The following is a 7,725-nucleotide window of genomic DNA, read 5'->3' as shown; positions in this document are numbered from 1 at the left end:
AAGAATTTTATTCTCTTTAATATAACACAGATGCCTTTTTATGTGCTCATATAGATTGTTGATCTCCAATTAAATGTCATTTAATCTCTTGACTAAAAGTCCTGCAGATTTCCAAATTTCATACGTACAGCTGGTCTTGCCACAAGAAATACAAAGCATTCAATCCCACAAAGCTTTTAAAAATGGTTTTATATCAGAGATTGCCCTCTATTTTCTTTGCAAATAATAGCATTTTTCAGCCTCCACTACTTCTTATATTCTAAGCATAATTTATATGCAAATAGCTTTCACTTACAAACCTTGCTCCTCCTTAGATGAAGCTTATAGAAGATTTTAAATGTACTTTTGGCTTTCTGACAACAAATATATTTAGCGAAGAAAGACTGCAACTGTGCTTCCTTACAAAAGCAAACTGATTTCAAGGCCTTTGAACTAATCAGACAAAATTAACAGAGAGGAGGGTAAAATGATGAGTGAAGAATTTGTAAAGTGTTAAGAATATTGTGGTGGTTTGCTTCCTCACATGGCCTGACAGACTTGATCAGCTAATTAGGCAACCTTTACCCAAACTAGTGTTAATTTGTTATTTAACTCCCATGGGAACATTTTCACAGCTAGAAGTCATTTGTGTTAGAATTTGTAGAGATATTTAGTTTGAAAACAAGGAGAACTTAGAAAGATTTGGGAAAGTGAAGAGAAGATATTTGTTATAAATTATCATCTTGTTACTTTATGCCAAATAAATCATGATCTGCAGAATGAGAAGAGATGTTGGTGTGCAGTATGTTATCTTTTGATCATGGGACACAGAATGTGAATCATATGTCTGATTAAATCCATCTTGTATGCTAAGCATGAGGCTTAATTGTATAAAAAATGCCTAAACATCACTGGCTTCTTAGGTTTGACTGACAGGAACAGTATTTACTGTCAGGTTCCATTTAAGCTTGACCCCTTCATGTCTTAGAGCTTTCATTCAACAGACAGTGTGAATGTGAGACCTGATCTCCTGGGATGAGATTTCTCAGATATTAATAGCAAAGTACTTTCTAATGATTTACTTCTATATTTGAAAGCCAAATACAATGGACACCAGTGTAGGAGTAAAAACAATAGCCTGCATGGAAGCTTAATGTTTGATTGTTTCCTGGAGAACCACAATTTAAATTGCAGTTTTAGTTATCTGTGTTACATATATATATTTAAGTATGGTCTTTCTTAAAATCTAAATATTTGGTGATATTGAACATATTTGAAAGTTCCAAAAATGAAGTGCTAGATGCAAATATGTTTAAAACTTGTAGATTTGACTTATCTTAAAGTTCAAAAACAAATGTTTAGGAAAAAAAAAAAAAGGAAAACCTTAAAAATTCACTTTTATTCTATCAAAGTACTAAAAATGAATTTAGTATAATTTAAAGATTTCCAAGATAGTTTAACGAAAGAAAATTGTTGGTGCATATTATTCATTTATTGTGCAAAGCACTTTGACTAAGATGTGCCTAACACAAGCCAGGGAATTTTCAATAGACTCTTATGCAGGTGAAATAAAGAATACAATGAAAAAGGAAGACAGAAGAGAGTGGATGCTTTTGAGTTGTGGTGTTTGCAAAGAACACGGAAAGTGACATGGACTGCCAGAAGAACTAACAAATCTGCCCTGGAAGAAGTGCAGCTACAATGCCCCATGGAAGTGAGAATGGCCAGACTTCATCTCATCTACTTTGGTAATGTTGTCAGATGGGACCAGCCCTGGGAGAAGGATATCATGCTTGGTAAAGTGGAGAGTCAGTGAAAACAGGGAAGACCCTCAATGAGATGGATTGACACAGTGGCTGCAATGATAGGCTCATATATAGGAAGGATTGTGAGGCCAGCACCAGACCAGGCAGTGTTTTGTTCTGTTGTACATACGGTCACTATGAGTTGGAGCCAACTCAGTGGCACCTAACAGCAACAACATCATCAGAAGAACTTCATGAAGTAGATTTGTTACTATCATAAATATACACGTAATGAAGTTGAGGTTCAGAAAATGTAAGTAACATGACTTATTCATAGGAAAGCAGGCATTACTAGTTTATCATAAATTTTTGGGCTTTAAAATGCTTCCAATGTAATATAGTAGACTACTATATATTAATTCATATATTCATTGCATTTGCAAAGCTTTTTTAATTCATTTATTAGAAATTTAAATACCTCATTTAGTTACCATTATAAGAGCAGAAAATGTTCAAATTCAACACCAACTCCACTCTTAAATACTCATGTCCTTCACCATACAACCCAATATCATTTGTGGCCAAGGGTTCTTTTCTGGTAGCCTACATTTGCCTCATTCTCTGTGGTGGTGTTGTTGGTAGATGTCATCGAGTTGGCTCCTACTCATAGAGACCCTATGTAAAACAGAACAAAACACTACCCAGCTCTGTGACAGCCTCACAATTTATACTGTACCTGAGCCCATCGTTGCAGCCATTGTATCAATCCATCTCATTAAGGATTTTGCTCTTTTTCCTTGACCCTCCACTTTACCAAGCATGATATCCATCTCTAGAGAACAGTCCCTTCTGACAATATGACCAAAGTAGGCAAGACAAAGTTTGTCCATTCTTGCTTCTAAGGGGCATTATAGCTACACTTCTACCAGGATAGATGTGTTAGTTCTTCTGGCAGTCCATGGTACTTTCAGTATTCTTCACTAACATCACAACTCAAAAGCATCACTCTTCTTCTGTCTTCCGTATTCATTGTGCAGCTGTCACAGGCATATGAGGCGATTGGAAATACCATGTCTTGGGTTAGGTGCACCTTAGTCCTCAAAGAGACTTCTTTGCTCTTTGGCACTTTAAAGAGGTCTTTTGCAGCAGATTTCCTCAGTGCAATATGTCGTCTGATTCCTTGAATGCTGTTTCCATTGGTGTTGATAATGGAACCAAGAAATATGAAATCTTTGACAACTTCCAACTTTTCTTCATTTATCATGATGCTGCTTATTGATCTGGTTGTGAGGATTTTCATTTTCTTTATGTTGAGTTGTAATTCATCCTGCAGAAGGGTGTCTTTAGCCTTCATAAATAAGTGTTTCAAGTTATCTTCACTTTCAGCAAGCAAAGTCATGTCATCCACATATCACAGGTTGTTAATGAGTCTTCCTCCAATCTTGCTTTTACTTTGTTTTTCATATAGTACACCATCTCAGATTATTTGCTCATCATACAGATTCAATAAATATGGTGAAAGGATACAATCTTGACTTACACCATTCCTGATTTTTAACCATGCAGTATCCCCTTATTCTGTATGAATGACAGCCTCCTGGTCTATGTACTGGTTCTTCATGAGTACAATGAAGTGTTCTGGAATTCCTATTCTTCTCAAAGTTATCTATAATTTGTTATGATCCACACAGTCTCATGTTATGGCATAGTCAATAAAACACAAGTAACCATCTTTCTGGCATTCTTTACTTTGAGCCAAGATCCATCTGATATCAGCAATGATATCCCTCAATCCTCTTCTGAATCCAGCTTCAATTTCTGGAAGACCCCTGTCAATATACTGTTGCCACCATGTTTGAATTACCTTCAGCAAAATTTTATGTGTGTGATATTAATGATTTGTTGGATAATTTCCACATTCTGTTGAATCACCTTTCTTCAGAATATGTACAAATGTGGATCTCTTCCAGTCAGCTGGCCTGATAGCTGTCTTTTAAATTTCCTGGTAGAAATGAGTAAGTTCTTCCAGTGTGGCACCCATTTGTTGAAACAAATCTCAATGGGTATTCCCTCAATTCCCAAAGTCTTATTCTTTGTAAAGTCCTTCAGTGTGGCTTCAACTTCCTCCTTCAATAGCACTGGTACTTGATGATATGCAGCCTCCTGAAATGGATGATCATCGACCAATTCTTTTTGGTACGGTGATTTGTGTATTCTTTGCATCTTCTTTTGATATTTCCTACATTATTCAATATTTTGCCCATAGAATATTTTAATATTGCAACTCAAGTCTTGATTTTTTTTCTTCAGTTCTTTCTGCTTGAGGAACATTGAGAATATTCTTCCCATTTGTTTTTCTAACTCCATACCTTTTCACATTTCATTATAATAATTGGCTTTGTCTTCTTGAGCTGCTCTTTGAAATATTCTGTTAAGCTTTTTTATATTATGATTTCTTCCATTTACTTTAGGTATGTTCCATTCAAGGTCTTTTCTGACATACATTTTTGTCATTTCTTCTTTTTCTGTCTTTTTAATGACATTTTGCTTTCTTCATGGATGATGTTATTGATGCCATCATACAATTCCTCTGTTATTCAGCCATTGGTGTTCAAACATATCAAATCTATTCTTCAGATGGTTTCAAAACTCAGAAGAGATATAATCAAAGTCATATTTTGCCTTGAGTGGACTTGTTTTAATTGTCTTCAACTTCAACTTCCACTTGCATATGAGCAGTTGATGGGCCTTGTCTTGGCTGAAGATATTGTGCTTCTCCATTTCCTTTTTCCACAGATGTAGTCTATCTGATTCCTATGTATTCCTTCTAGTGAAGTCCACATGTATAGGCACCATTTATGTTGTTGAAAAAAGATATTTGCAATTAATAACTCATTGGTCTTGCAAAATTCTACCATGTGATATCCAGTGTAATTTCTATAACAACCATGTATTTTCCAGCCATTGATTCTTCTTGGTTTCCATCTTTTGTATTCCAATCCTCAGGGATAATCTACACATTTTGATTTCTTGCTTGGCCAATTTCAGACTGCAGATAGTGACAAAAAATATTCTGTTTTCTTGTCTTTGTCTTTGGTGTCTGGTGCCTAAATTTGAATAATAATAATATTAATATGAACTAGTCTTCCTTGAGGAAGCTCTGGTGGCATAGTGCCTAAGGCATTTGGCTGCTAACCAGAAGGCTGGTGGTTCAAACTCATCAGCAACTCCTTGGAAGTAAGATTGGGCAATCTACTTCCATAGAGATACCAACTCAGACACCCAAGGAGGGGTTGCTATGAATAGGATCCAACGTGATGGCAGTGAGAAGGAGTCATCCTTGATGGCATATGGATATTATCTTATCACTGTCAGCATTGCATTTCAGGATAGATCTTGAAATATTCTTTGTGATGAGAATGGCACCCTAGTATTCTTCAATTTGTCATTCTCAGCATAGTAGATCATATGGTTCTCTGAATCAAAATGACCAAAACCAGCTCACTAATGCCTAGGATATTGGTCTTTATGTGTTCCCTTTCATTTATAACAACTTCCAATTTTTCTACATTCATATTTCATATATTACATCTTCTGATTATTAATGGATGTTTGCAGCTATTTCTTCTCATTTTGAGTCATGCCAGATGAGCAAATGGAGGTCTCTAAAGCTTTACTCCACCCGTATCATTAAGGTCAGCTCTACTCTGAAGAGGCAGCTCTTCCCCCGTCATATTTAGGGTGCCTTCCCACCTGAGGGGCTCATCTTCGGGCAAAATATTGCACAATGTCAGCGCTCATCATAACCTGCAATATGTTGAAGACACAAGTTTGCTTACTGAGAATGAGGATGACTTGAAGCACTTACTGATGAAGACTGAAGAATACAGTCTGCAGTATGGATTACATCTCAATATAAAGAAAACAAAAATCCTCACAACTGGAATTATAAGCAGCACCACAATAAATGGGGAAAAATGAAGTTGTCAAAAACTTCACATTGCTTAGTTCTACAATTGACAACAATGGAAGCAGCAGTCAGGACATCAGATAATATATAGCACTGGGCAAGTTGGCTGCAAAGGACCTCTTCCAAGTGCTGAGGAGCAAAGATATTTCCTTGAGGACTAAGGTGCAACTGATACAAGCCATGATATTTTCAATCACCTCATATGCATGCAAGAGCTCGACAATGAATTAGGAAGACCAAAGAAGAATTGATGCTTTTGATTTGTGGTGCTGGTGAAGAATGCTGAAAGTATCATGGACTAAAACAACTAACAAATCTGTCCTGGAAGAAGTGCAGCTGTAATGCTCCTTGAAAGTGAAAAAGGCCAGACTTCATCTCACTTAATTTTCTCATGTTATCAGAAGGTACCATTCCCTGGAGAAGGATGGTATGCTTGGTAAAGTAGAGGGTAAACAAACCAGGGGAAGGCCCTCAATGAGATGGATTGACACAGTGGCTGCGCCAATGTGCTCAAGTATAGCAAGGATCGTGAAGTGGGTCCAGGACTGGGCAGTGTTTCATTCTGCTGTGCATAGGGTTGTTAGGAGTAAAGATGACTCGACGGCACCTAACAACAACAATAACAAGCTTGAGACTATCATCTCAATAACTACTGCTCTGAGAAAAGCTTAAATTTTTTTTGCTGAAATATCCTCAGTTCAGATATTGGTTTCATAGATTATTTTTTATTTTAAAAATCCTTTTATTGTCAGCGTAAGAATCAGAAACCAAGAGGAAGTGCTGCCTAGTTGACAGGATTAAGTGCATAAATGTCAAATTCAAATATGAGAAGTATAATATTGAAAATGATTAATTGAAGTCATTCATTCATTGAACAAGTATTTATTGACTATTTCAGATGAAGGCCCTATTTAGATGGAGTTTTCATTCTAAAGGATGAAAGAGCAAACAAACAAACAAAAACCGCAAAGAATTGCCTAAGGCATTTGACTGCCAACCAGAAGGCTAGCAGCTCAAACCCACCAACCACTCCTCAGAAGGAAGACTGGGCAATCTACTTCTGTACAGATACCATCTTGGAGACCCAAGGAGGGGTCGCTATGAGTCGGAACCAACTCGACAGCAGTGAGTTTGATTTCGGTTTTGTGGATAGAAATGAAATCAAATAATGGGACTAGAAAAGACTGCTATAAAGAGTAATGTTGCTATTTTATTTAAAATTATCAGGGAATAAATCAATACAAAAATGACATTCCCCTAACCATGAAGTATGTGCAATGTAAGTAGAATGAAAGAGACCTACCAGTCAGAGAGGAAAACAAACAAAGACATGCCTGAGTTGTTCAAAAAGTCTAATGATAGCCAGTGAGGCAAAAGGGGAATAAATGAGAAAAATGGGGGTACAGATAAGTTCAGAAAGTAATCTTAGGGTCAGTTTATCTAAGCTCTTGTAATAATTTTAAATATCATGGCTTCTGTCAGGTGCACCTTAGTCCTCAAGGTGACATCCTTGCTCCCCAGCACTTGAAAAAGTTCCTTTGTGGTTGACCTTCCCAATGCTACATGTCGTCTAATGTCCTGACTGCTACTCTCATTGGCATCGATTGTAGAACCAAGAAATATGAATTCTTTGACAACCTCAATCTTCTTTCCATTTATTATGATGCTGTTCATTGGTCCAGTTGTAAGGATTTTGGTTTCTTTATATTGAGACATAATGCATACTGCAGACTGTATTCTCCAACCTTCATCAGTAAGTGCCTCAAGTCATCCTCACTTTCAGCAAGCAAAGTTGTATCGTCTGCATATCTCAGCTTGTTAATGATTCTTCCTCCTATCCTGGCGATGATGGGCTCAAATATAGCAGGGATCGTTGAGCTGCCGCAGCATCAGGCAGTGTTTCTTTCTGCTCTGTACAGGGTCGCTATGACTCAGAGATGACTCTGTTGTTGTTGTTGTTGTTGTTGTTAAGTGCCGTAGAGTAGTTTCCGACTCATAACGACCCCATGCACAGCAGAACGAAACACTGCC

Source organism: Orycteropus afer, unplaced genomic scaffold, assembly GCF_000298275.1.
Source record: "Orycteropus afer afer isolate SDZICR_OR568_19922 unplaced genomic scaffold, OryAfe1.0 scaffold00414, whole genome shotgun sequence".
Classification (NCBI taxonomy): Eukaryota; Metazoa; Chordata; class Mammalia; order Tubulidentata; family Orycteropodidae; genus Orycteropus; species Orycteropus afer.
The sequence above is the reverse complement of the archived record's forward strand: the minus strand, read 5'-3'. Positions refer to the sequence as shown.